The sequence below is a fragment of the Branchiostoma belcheri genome, unplaced genomic scaffold (genome assembly GCF_001625305.1).
Source record: "Branchiostoma belcheri isolate BF01 breed outbred unplaced genomic scaffold, Haploidv18h27 scaffold180, whole genome shotgun sequence".
In the NCBI taxonomy this organism is placed as follows: Eukaryota; Metazoa; Chordata; class Leptocardii; order Amphioxiformes; family Branchiostomatidae; genus Branchiostoma; species Branchiostoma belcheri.
In genome coordinates this window covers 210,574-223,659 of record NW_017803269.1, presented here as the reverse complement: position 1 = coordinate 223,659, position 13,086 = coordinate 210,574, and the positions used below count along the sequence as shown (strand labels likewise).

Here is a 13,086-nt window from a genome sequence, read left to right as displayed (position 1 = left end):
TGTATGTAGCGTTACATGCTGAAAGAGATATGTAACATTCAACATGCTAAGGCAGCCATTTGATACCAAGTATGTTTTGCTTATGTGGTTAAGGAAAAAGGTTAAGAGAGTGTACTAGTATGTACATGCTGATAGAGCCTTCATCGTGCTAAGGCAGCTGTTTGATACCAACTACATGTCTGTGTTATCTGGTCAGGAAAAAGGTAAAGAGTATGTTGTGTATGTACATGCTAGTCAGTATCTGCAGCAGTATGTATAGGCCATGTCTTGAAGTCCCAGTGCAGTAAAGAGAGATATACACAGCACAAACTGGCTGAAAGAAAGAGAAACATGTATGTAGCGGGAAGAAGGTTAACAGATGTATTCCCAGCAGACTGACTGCACTGGATTAGTTTTAGAGCTGAAGTTGTCATGATCAGTAGTTCCTTCACATATATGGTTCATTCATTAATAAACAAGAACTTTGTAGTCATGGACTAAATTGCATCCTGTTGTGCATTTCTATTCATTATGTAGTTCATTAAGAATAAGATAATTAATATGCTCCATCTGTCATTTCAAGGCAGAATGAATAATTCCAAGCCATGTATGATGTGGATTGATACATTTTATTATTGAAATCCTAAAGTCACACAAACAGAAAATACTAGCAAGACAAGGGAGGAATATCACAATTGACTTTTTAATACATGGGGTAACATCCGTGTCCATGATATCACCAGGGTCCATAATATCGCCACCTTGAGAAACAGTGTGCTTAAAGATATTTTTACTGCAACATACTTTTGGTATGCACTCCTGCACACCTCAAATGTACATACCTAGGGTGTGTTGCAGTAAAAATATCTTTTAGCGCACTTTTTCTCAAGGTGGCGATATTATGGACACGGATGTTAGATTTAAAAAGTTGAGAGTAATAGTTAGGTACATGTACACAGTACATTCAGTGTACAGGTTTGACTACTTTTTAATAAGTTTAATATATAAAAGTTTTTTAATAGTATACATTTTTAAAACTTATATTGAGCTAGATTTAAAAAGTTGAGGTATATTGTTGTACCCTGTATACCCTGACTACTTTTTAATAAGTTTAATATACAAAAGTTTTTTAATAGTAGAGTTGTACATTTTAAAAACTTATATTGAGCTAGATTTAAAAAGTTGAGGTATATATGTTGTACCCTGTATACCCTGGAGTATGTGTGGCACTCTGTGCAGCTTTCAAAGTAACTTCATACTTTTTGATTAGTCCATTTTTTCATCAGTCCAGTGTTGTAATATATATGATAAACCTCCAGTTATTGCTACACAAACTTTAAAAAGACACGAGGTAGATTTAAAAAGTTGAGAGTAATAGTTAGGTACATGTACACAGTACATTCAGTGTACAGGTTTGACCACTTTTTAATAAGTTAAATATACAAAGAGCTATGGTGCACTAAAAATAGTATTTACATTGGGAGGTCAGGGTCAGAAGTCACATGTACTTCATCAGTCCAGTGTTGTATTAACTAAAATAAATCTCCGAGTGCCAGCTAGTGATACACAAACTTTTTTTTAAAACTTCCTGAGGTAGATTTAAAAAGTTGAGGTAGGCTGAATCATTGCAGTTTCCACAGTTCCTGAGTTAACAAGTTGAGGTAGATGTTAGTTACTGGTAGAGCAGACAAAGCTCCTTGCTTCTAGTGGTACACAAAGTCCCTGAGGCTGTATACAGTGTTTTTCTCCAAAACAGGTAGATTTAAAAAGTTGAGGTAGCCTGAAGTGAAGCTTTGTGGATGTTCATCACTGCAGTGTTCTGTATTTTTCTCCATGTTACACGGAAGTTACAACAGTGCAGTGTTCCTGTATGTGTTTCTAGTTGCAGCTAGTGGTACACAAAGTCCCTGAGCATGGCAATTGGAAAAAAGTTGAGGTAGATTTTTACCTTTCTCCAAATTGAGGTAGGTTTTGTGAATGTTAATCACTGCTGTATGCATGTGTTTCTCCATGTTGTGGCTAGTGGTACACCAAGTCCCTGAGCCTGTTACAATATAATGTATTTGCGGCAATTGGTACACGAAGGCCCTGCACCTGGCATGGATCTTTTCGTTAGTTTTGAGGAAGTAAGTGCAGTTTTCACTCCCTGTAGTTTGCAGTTAGTGGTAGACGAAGGCCCTGCGCCTTGCGTGGTACTCCCCATCCTGGAAGCAGTGGCGCATGCGCTCCAGTTCCTCGTTCCTGTGCTTCTCTAGGATGGACCAGAGTGACGCCGTTGCCGCTCGCTTGAGTCGGAGGATGTTGGCAGCGTCGGACTGGAGTCGGAGGCACTTCAGGTGGATCTGGGCGTTCAGCTCGGCCGCGTCAGACCCGATCACATCATCCAGAAGGCCTGGGGAACACACAGGAGGGAGAAGAGAGTTAAAATCATCTTTTTTAAGTTTTGACAAACATACAAGACAAACAGTTAAATTTAACACCAAGGTTTAATCCTCTGTTTTTAACTGTTCAATCCCTTAATATGAGTTAAGGAACTCAGGGGACGCAAGGTACTTTAATGTAAGTAATAAACTATTAATAAAGTAAAAGTCTGGAATCAGTGCTTGACTTTTAGGGGTTTTTTTTTTACTTGAACATGAACATTTTTACAAGTCTGGAACCGGTCCAGCGAACTGGTACACAGCACTACCCCTGACCCAACGCACACCCTGACTCACCCATGTCCCTGGCCTTTGGGGCGAGCACCGGCTGGAGTTGTGTGGTGAGTTCCTCCGCGGCGGGGATTCCCACCCTCTGCGGCAGGGAGTAGGTCCAGTACTCGGAGCCGAACAGCGCCATCTTGGCGTAGTGCGGGTTCAGCACAACCCCCGCGTGACCCACAACCTGCAGAAACACGGAGGGACGCCATGTCACATTTTGTTTGTTTCGCAAAACCAGTAAACCGACTTTATAGGCGTAACACACCAGTTTTGTACACTAAGGACAAGCTGCGTAAGACCAGACTTCCATTTAACGTCCTATCCCTAACAGAAGCTTGGTACTCATTAACACCTGAACAGCGCCATTTTGGCGTAGTGCGGGTTCAGCACAACCCCCGCGTGACCCACCACCTGCAGAAATATGGGTGCCACATCACCTGTCAGCTGATTGCAAGTCCCAATTTATTATCGTGTTGGCAGAGAAAGTTGAGTCTTTAGGGCAGAACAATTACCTTTGCCCATAGAAGCCTATGGTAAAATACACTAAAACAAGTCCCAATGAAACTACTTTCTCACACTTCAATTTCAAAACTTCTTCTGCACCAGAGAGCCACAAAGTTGTGAAATGGAAAAAAATTTACCATTGTAGGAAAGTTTAGACCCTACCTGTTCCTTCTAGCCCACAATTCTCCAAGCTGGACCAAAATTTTCAAGAGAAAGAAGGATTCTCAAAGATATTAACTAGGAACTACAATCCTGTTTCCATTTGGGGGTCTCTATACTGTGCAACACAATTGTGGTGTCTGCCCTTTATTTCAGTTAAGTGTCAAAACTCTCACCCGATCAGCAGCGAGCGCCATCATGACCCCTCCGGCCCCCGCGTTCCCCTGCAGGACTGAAACCGTCACCTTATTCCGCAACCGGAATATCGCCTTCACCACGTCATCGATGGCTGTGATGTTAGCCCACGATTCGGCAGCAGCACATTCGGAGCTCTCGATCACATTCAAGTGGATTCCGTTGCTAAAGAAGTTGTACCTGAATAGAATAAAAAGTTAATTAAGTTGACAAGTTGGTGGTCGATAAGTTAATAAAATTGACATGATAGTGGTCGATAAGTTAATGAAGTTGACAAGTTAGTGGTTGATAAGTTTAAGTTGATAAGTTATTAAAGGTGATAAGTTGATAAGTTAATAAAGTTGATGAGTTAGTTGATGAGTTAATGAAGTTGACAAGTTAGTGGTCAATAAGTTAATTAAGTTGATAAGTTAATTGATAAGTTAACAAAGTTGATAACTTAGTTGATAAGTTAATAATGTTGATATGTTAGTTGATAGATTTATAAAGTTGATAAGTTATTTGATAAGTTAATAAAGTTGATAGGTTAGTTGATAAGTTAAGTTGATAGCTTAGTTGATAAGTTAATAAACTCGACAAGTTAGTTAATAAGTTAATAAACTTGATTAAGTAGTGGTCGATAAGTTAATAAAGTTGATGATAAGTTAGCACTTACCCGCCCATCAGGGCGACAACAGAGCATTCCGGATCCTTGTCCAAGCCCAACAGAACCTGCTCAAGCCGCTTGCACTGTTCCGTGCTCATCGCGCCGTTGTAAAAGTCGAAGTGCACGTAGCAGACGCCGTCTTGGCACGTCGTCCAGATGTCTTGAAACGTCTTGGGCCTGGCGCCGTAAGGAACGGGGGCGGAGTGGCTGATGGGAAGGGGAGGGAGGTCGGCAGAAGGAAGGACAGACGTGGCGGGAAGCTTCAGACTGGTTTTCTTGGGGGAAGCCTGCTAAGAGAAGGGTGTGTTGTTACCAGAGTTATCAACCAAGGATTGAGTTATTCAAGAATTCATTCTTTCCTACCACTATCGCAGAGTGGAACTTTCTGTCACCAAGTACAGTAGGGGCATTGTCATTAGATAGCTTTAAACAATGTTTAGAGTAAGAAGTTCAAGGGTTATCTGTATTGGTACAGCCAGTATAACCGCCCTTCAGTGTGACACACCAGCTTAACACACGGTTAGGTGTAACAAGTCGATCGGTGTAATGTAGCCAGCTGCCGCCGTGCCGCATGCCTGCGAAGCTGGTGTGTTACACCGAAGGATGGTTATACCAATACAAATACAGATATGAAAGAGTTTATGCCTGGCAGCTCTCAATAAAACAGTAAGTTTTGGTTAGCGTAAGCTACTAGCGGCAATAAACTGACCAGAGCAACAATTGACTTGCCCTAATACCATCACCAAAGTTCATCTGTGTTAGTAATTACATGTTTAAAGTTAAAACTTTTGATCCAACACGAAAAGTTCTCTCACCTGAGAGCTTTCAACATCGTCTACCAGATACCTTTGACCCAGTGTTGACATCACACTTCAAAGAGGCCACGTGACAAGCCTCACTGGGTCAGTCTACTGAGGAAGACCAGAGTGACTGGTCGAAAGCTCTAGATAAGAGAACTTTGTGTTGGATCTAAAATTTTAATTCTCAGATGAACTTTCATGATAGTACAACAGTTGACTTGTCCTCACCTTAAGATGTGAGATCCAGACGGCGGTGTCCCCTCCAGAGGACACCAAGATGGCGCCGTTCCTCCTGCCGATGACGTCACCGGGGTCAACGCGACCTTCCCGCGCCTTCTTCAGACGTCGCACCATGTCAAGGTCACCTTCCACGCACGTGCCGAACAGCGCGAACTCCTGCTGCTCATGGTGACCTGCGGTCAGATGTGCATGAAAAGTTTATTTGACATGAAAGTTTCTGACATGAAAGTCATCTGAGTTGGTAAAACACATGACGAAAATTAAACCTACTTCCAACGAACTTTGATCTGAGGGCTGACATCACACGTGGCTATATAAAGAGTCTCATGTCCACGCACAGCACTTGGGTCATAAAGCTGATGAAGACTGACGGAGCGATTCAGTCAAAAATTTCTGATGAGTTAATTTTTGTTGTTTAGTTGGAGAATAGTTAAATTTTCATAAAGTTCATTTGAGTTCAACTTGGCAACATCCGTTACAGGATGCTTTGAACTTTAGGAGTGAGGGACTCCAAAGGTGATGTGCCTGATCCTAACCCATTTAATGCATAGAATAAGATAATCACAACTGACCTTGCCCAGGCAGACGTAGCACACCGAGAGCGCCCGGTTGTGAGTCGCAGGCGCGCACGGCTCGCGCCACGTCCTCCGCCGGCTGCGCCCAGTGAACCTGTCGGTCCTCGGCTGTCAGCTTCCTCCGCAACTCACCTTTCACCTGGAAGGAAAGAATCGGCATATGTGACATCAGAATCTCAGCCATGTTGGTTTCGGGTACCGTAGTAGTGTAATGGTGGGGGGGGGGTATATAAGCGCTACTAACTGACCCGGACGACGGGTCTAGACCTTTTAGCTGAATCGTTAGAGCGTCGGGGCTGGTGCCCGGGTTTGGCATGGGTTCGATCCCAGGCCTGGGACCAGGACTCCGTGTCTTTCTGTTTCTACTCTCCTATTATTCTTACAGTGGTTCCCGCACCAGCCCTGGGAGTTCTGGCAAAGTTTGCCGCTCCAGGGATGTCAAATTCAGAATATTCATATTCGAGGACGATTCTTGAAAAGAAAAGAGTGTCAGTAGTGTACCTGTGGGGGGTTTGTAGGCGCTACCAACTGGCCCGCCCGTGGGTCTAGACTTTTTAGCCGATTCGGTAGGAGCGTCGGGTTTTGAAGCTGGTGCCCGGGTTTGGCGTGGGTTCGATCCCCGGCCCATGAGTGTCTTTCTACTCTCCTATTTTTAACAAGGAGGTTAAATACATACATACTAGTACACACATACCTCTGTGTGTGTGTAGTCCAGTGGTGTTGGTGGTACACCTCGCTCCAGAGCATCTATGGCTCCTAAAACGGACAGAACCGCGGCTTTGGTCACCTCCTTGCTGTACAGACTAGACTTGGTCCCCTGGCGGCTGACAGGAAATCTGCAGGCCGCCCAGATGTCTCCAGCGTCCATCTCATCTGCCGCCTGCAGTACCGTCACTCCCCACTCGGGGGCGCCCTCCTGCATCATAGACAAAGGCGGCAAAATTAGAAAGCGTTCTTCTGAGTTTTTGGCGACGCCTAAGTGGTGAACCTACTAGTATAGTATAGTGTAGTATAGTATAATATAGTATAGTATAGTATAGTATAGTATAGTATAGTTTCTTCCTCTTCTTCTTCTTCCGTTCCAAACAAATAAGGTCAATGACCTGGACCAGATGTCTGTCACCATGGTAACTCTTGGGCCCCTGTCGTCTTGCCAGACGATCTACAGCTTCAGTCATTCTCTGCGGGTAACATGCGGGTGCATGGTAACTAGTGTTGGGTTTAACATCATGTTGCAATTTTATAACAGGACGGATTTAGACTCCTGTCAGTCACCATATGTATATGTATTTGTGTATGTGTGTGTGTGTGTAGTAGTAGTAGTAGTAAGCCTTTATTTAATCTCGAATGCTTGTTCGGTACATACCGCTTTTCAACAAGGTCGAGGGTGAGGGCGGGGTCACGGAATTACAGATCAAACCAAAATATAATACAAAATCAGAACAAAATGCAAATCAAAATATAATACAAAAATAAATAGCAAATCATCAGTCCGTTATCAGTCCACACACACACACACACAGTGTGTGTGTGTGTGTGTGTGTGTGTGTATTTGTGCAAGTGTGTGTGTGTGTATGTATGTGTGTGTGCGTGTTTGTTTGTTTGTTTGTTTGTTTGTCCCGTACCTTGAGCGCCCAGTCGATGGAGGACGGCCCCCTGTCCCCGGGAATGCCCGGGTGTACGATGAGGACGGGCCGGGCCGGGTTGTTGTACAGGCTGGGCGGGACCTTCCGCGTCAGGAACGGGCACACCACCTATTAAACAAGGCAAGCAGAGATAGAATGGTGAAATATATGGAAAATGCAGCCAACTTTGCTATACGATTTTGTATCACTAATCGAGAGGGCCGGATTGCTGTACAGGCTGGACGGCACACGCCGGGTCAGGAACGGGCACAACACCTAGCGAGATATCAAAACCAGTGCATCAGTGAAGGTTAGACATCCAGGTAATGAGATACACCAAAAAACAGTTACTCAAGCAACTGGATAGGATTTTCAAAATCATATCCAGTTGCTTAAGTAACTGCTTTATTTTGGCAAAACCGGTGCAGTTACTTCAGTTACGCTGCAGTACTATACCAAGCTGCCATGTCTAGATCATGACATATCAAAACCGGAATATCCGCTGCAGTACCATAACAAGCCTCCAGGAAGATTAATATACAATTTTGACATCTAAACAAACAAACAAACAAACCAGGTCCGGCTGGTCCGCCTCCGCCGCTTGCGTCATCTCCTCGCCACGTGGGTTCTCGTGCACAGTCACGTGATGACCACGTGACGTCAGCTCCAGGTACAGCCTCTGTGACAGCCCGTTGAAGGAGTTGCACAGAAAAGTGACTTTTTGCGATTTTCCCGCCTTTTTTGCCGGATCTGGCGCGGCGAATTCGACCCACGGGAGGACCCCTGAAGGCTCACGGGAAGACAAGGCATGCTGGGAAGCCTCCCGCCACGGTGGTTGCTGGGATTCCCCCCGCCGCGGTGGTTGCTGGGATCCCCCCCGCCGCGGTGGTTGCTGGGATTCCCCCCGCCGCGGTGGTTGCTGGGATTCCCCCCGTCGCGGTGGTTGCTGGGAAGTTGGGCCGTGCGGAGATGACGTCGCCATGACGCGAGCGGTGACCCTCTGCAGGTACATCATGGGCCGCCAGGCGGCGCTGCTAGTCAAGGTGGCGATTCTGATCATTTTTTCCTGAGAGGCAACGACAATATTACGACTTGAGCAAAAAGTGAATTTTGTTGTGTCAGTGAAGGTTAGACATCCAAGAAAGATACAAACTGTTAGCAAGAACCTCCTTAAATACTAGTAACATATAGTAAGGTCGACTAACAGCTAGTCTGATCACTGATCACTGAATATCATTGTTAGCAGCCCAAAACATGAAACAGTTACTCAAGCAACTGGATATGACTTTGGAAACGGTCACAGCCACTACCTTTCGTCAGCAGCATCGGAGACTTGTGAGAAAAAGGAGGTTTATAAGTACAGACTATTGATTGATATGCAAATAAGTAGAGACAATTTGTTTTGAAAGTTAGACAAGTCAAAAGTTAGACAAACAAACAAAAGTTAGACAAGTCAAGGCAAGAATATTAATGATGCAAATTTATATAGTCAGACAACAAGTATCACAGTGTAAGAATCTATTCGACATCCCTGGAGCAGCACTCTTTGCCAGAACTCCCAGGGCTGGTGCGGGAACCACTGTAAGAATTTGGGGGGCCCGCAAGCCCTTTTCCGTAGAGCGTAATCGGCCGTTTTAATTCTACGAAGAGCGTAGACGGACCACTCTAATATTTTTGCGTAGAGCATATTCGGCGTTTTAATTCTACGTAATGCGTTGTAGCCACTTGGAATTTAATCGAGAGGTTTCCGAACTCAGCGTAGAGCGTTGTCGGGACCCCCATGCAGGGCCTCAGAAAGGGGCCGGGATCGAACCCACGCCAAACTGCGGGTACCAGGCTATCCGACGCTCCTCTAACGTCCGACGCAAAGATCTAGACCCATGCATCGGCCGGTAGCCCGGTGACCAGCCTTGTTGGGTTTAAGTCCGCTACCCAAGATGTAGCGGAACTTGGGGAGCGGACTAAAGGGGGGCCTGCATGGGGGGATAGTGATCACGAATTACGCAAAATTTTCGCCGCCTATTACGAATTACGTTAAAGTCTCAGAGCTGATTACGACTTTGCGCTTTGCGGCTAATGTACCTTTGCGAATTACGTTGATTTTTTGGGAGGCTGCCTACGAATTACGAAGACTAAAATGGCCTGATTACGCTTTACGAAAAAGGGCATGCAGGGGCCCTATTAAAAGCTAACAAGGCTGGACACCAGGCTACCGGCCGGATGACTTGGCTAAGCGCCTATAATTTCAAGGTATACCCCCCCCCCCCCCACTGTTACGAAAGTATCAAATTGGTAAGGCGGTAGCCATTTGCCACTCAAAAAAAACAAGACTTATATAGAGACATGAGAGAGGCACGCACATTGGATTGTGTAACACCAGCCAAGAGAGTACGGCAAAATGTACTCTCTGGCGGACCAACTCCCCTGGCGTGTTATCTCAGACTCTATTTGGCCGATTCCTACTCTTTCCAGCCGCCTCCCGAAGCCTGGTAGAGGCTACGGCAAAATGTACTCTCTGGCGGACCAACTCCCTCGGCATGTTATCTCTCTATTTGACCGATTTCTGCTCTTTCCACCCGCCTCCCGAAGCCTGGTAGAGGCTACAGTAAAATGTACTCTCTAGCGGACCAACTCCCCTCGGCATGTTATCTCTCTATTTGACCGATTTCTAATCTTTCCAGCCGCCTCCCGAAGCCTGGTAGAGGCTACAGCAAACTGTACTCTGTACCGGACCAACTCCCCCGGCATGTTATCTCTCTATTTGACCGATTTCTGCTCTTTCCAGCCGCCTCCCGAAGCCTGGTAGAGGCTAGTGTTACACAAGCTAGCGCAACGGGAGCTCGATCAAAAACATGGAACAGATGTGCAAAATGTAAACACGGCGGATACATTCCTATATATAAACCCGTTTGTGCCGGTATTTGTTATTTGGACAGTTCCTTGGACAAAATTCCATGACCTGGACCAGGACAACGGCCACAGGCAGGGCGTAATCGGCCGTTTCATTTCTACCTAGAGCGTAGACGGACCGCTCTAATATTGAATTGAATGAATGAAAGACCTTTATTGTACGTTTGTGCTCTAACAAGCTAAGTACAGGTCATGGATAGACAAGGAAAAGGATACAGCAATTGCACTTAAACTATACATACTAATATAATCTACTTTTTACATGTTCAACTTCTTCTCGCTTCTTGACGCAGTTATAATATTTTTGCGTAGAGCGTATTCACCGTTATAATTCTACGTAATGCGTTGTAGCCACTTGGAATTTATCGTAAAGCGTACGTAATCGAGAGGTTTCCGAATTCAGCGTAGAGCGTTGTCGGGACCTGGACCAGGACAACTGCCACAGGGAGAGCTCTGAGAAATGGCTAATAGTAATACGGTACCAGCCGAGCCCGCACACAGAGACTCAAAAACTCTTTCAGACCTTTAATATTATATAGCCTCCACCAGGCCTTTCTACTGGAATACGGGTCGTAGAATTCGGTAGATAGAAAAGATAGTAGAATTGGCCAAGGGAGTCCGGCCGCGGGAGGTAGTTTCTTTCCCTCCGAACTGCGCGGCCAGTCAAACCTACAAGGCGGCCAAACTCCCCTGGCAAATATTCTCCTATATATAGTCAGCATAGTTGGTCTGGTAGAGTAGAGACTACCTTTAATACAAGTCTATCCAGTAAGGCTGTTCTAGGACGTTCTTGTTTACTTTAGCGCCCATAGTTAGACATTCTGTATAGCTTTGCTTGCGTTTTCTCTGTTTTCAGTTTGTAAAGTTGATGTTCTGCCACATAATGATTGTACATTCAGTGTATTTTGTTGTTGTACATGTTACTCATGGTGCGAGCTGATTTTTTTTAATTAAAACTGTAAACTGTAAAAAGAACTTATAGCCATCGGCCATATATTATCATGCGAACACTAAACATTTTCTTGGAAAAAAAGAAACTGAAAGACAACTTTAACTTAAGCTATCGTGGCCACACTAAGTACAAGCAAAAAAAAAACATAGTACAGGTATGTACATAAAAGGCGTAATCATGTTGTTTTAGCCCACCACCCCAAAACAACTTACGGTACTTCTTGCCCGAATTCGTAATCATCCCGGAAAAAGCATTTTGTCGTTCGTAATCAACAACCCCTTGTTCCTCTTTAATCTCCTTGCTTTGATTAAAACATAATCAAATCAACAGTCCGGTCTTACGCAGCTTGTACTTACATGTACGAAGCTTAGCCTCCATAGCATGTCAAAAACTGGGGGTCTTCAGGGTCTTTGGGATCTTTTATGTGCTATTTTCTGATTGCATATAGGCAACATAGCCGGCCTGGTTGAATTACCCCCGTTTTTTTAGAACTGGGCTAATCAGAAAACAGCCGAAGACCACCAAACCTCCAGTTCTATAAGCCTGCTACGGAGGCTAATCAGAAAACAGCCGAAGACAACCAAACCCCCAGTTCTATTAGTATACGAACTGTTCCTGCTACGGAGGCTATACAAGATACAAAGCTGGTGTGTTGCGCTTAAAGGCATTTTTACCAGTTATGCGAAACAAACAAACAAAAAGCCGTACAGTCAATCATCTACATAGAACTACAAAAAAACACGTACCTGGAGGTCCAGTCGCTAAATACCAAGTGAAGTGACCTACTTTTTTTTAATAGACGAGGTTGCTTGACATCTGTCAATATGGCCGTTACGCGGCTTAGTCCCTGCAGCTGGTCAGTTATATATAATCTTTAAAATCCTTCTTTTTTCGCGAAAATTTTGCATATCATGGAACCGGCAGGACCAGGTTGGGTCTAAACCTTCCTAATTTGGCCGCGATTTGTTAATTTTACCAGTTTAGTGGGTGTGGTGAGATATTAAAGTACCGCTACATCGGGGGGTTGTCCACTGCCCTTCACAGCCCCGGCTGTAACAAGAGTTCTGGACTGACCGGATGGGGTCGTGTTGACCTGACCGGGCGAGTCAGATTGTGTAAGACCACAGCAAGGAATTCTTATGAGGGCCTGCAAGCCCTTTTTCGTAATCAGGCCGTTTTAGACTTCGTAATTCGTAGGCAGCCTCCGCAAAAATCAACGTAACTCGTAATGAGGGTCTGCATGCCCTTTTTCGTTAACCGTTATTGGCTATTTTAATTTACCGTTAATTGTTGCCGGCCCGCTCTAATTCAACGTTAAGCGTTATCAGTATATTCCTCGTGAAGCGTTATTGGTCATTTTAATTCAACGTAAAACGTTATTTGTCATCCTAAATTCAGCGTTAAACGTTAATGAATAATTCTTCGTTACGCCTAATTTTGCCTTTCAAAGTGCAGGAAAATGCGTCAATGAAGGTTTTAAAATACAAAATTTCCCGGGGGAGAATGCCCCCGGACCCCCCTTCATTGCTCGAGCCTTTGGCGCTCGACTCGCGCTTCTGCGTTCATCCCTTCGGCAGTAGCCAGAACCAGCTTTCCCGTCAATTTCCGGAAGTTTGCGGAGAGTTACAGAATTTCTTCAACGAATCCGTCAACCTTGACAGGCAAATTAACAAAAGTCTTGAGAAACATCAGAAGGACCGACAAACACTCTCAACACCATGATTTGCCTCTCAAAACGCGGGAAATTGCGTTTTTGAAGGTTAAAAAAGCCTACATTTCCCGGGGGAGCACTCCCCGGACCC

At 44.7% G+C, this 13,086-nt stretch overlaps 1 pseudogene; it reads right to left on the bottom strand.

Annotated features, from left to right (window-relative positions):
* Window positions 1-900: 900 nt before the first annotated feature.
* LOC109467532 lies at window positions 901-8,767 on the bottom strand (annotated as a pseudogene).
* Between the last annotated feature and the right edge of the window lie 4,319 nt (window positions 8,768-13,086).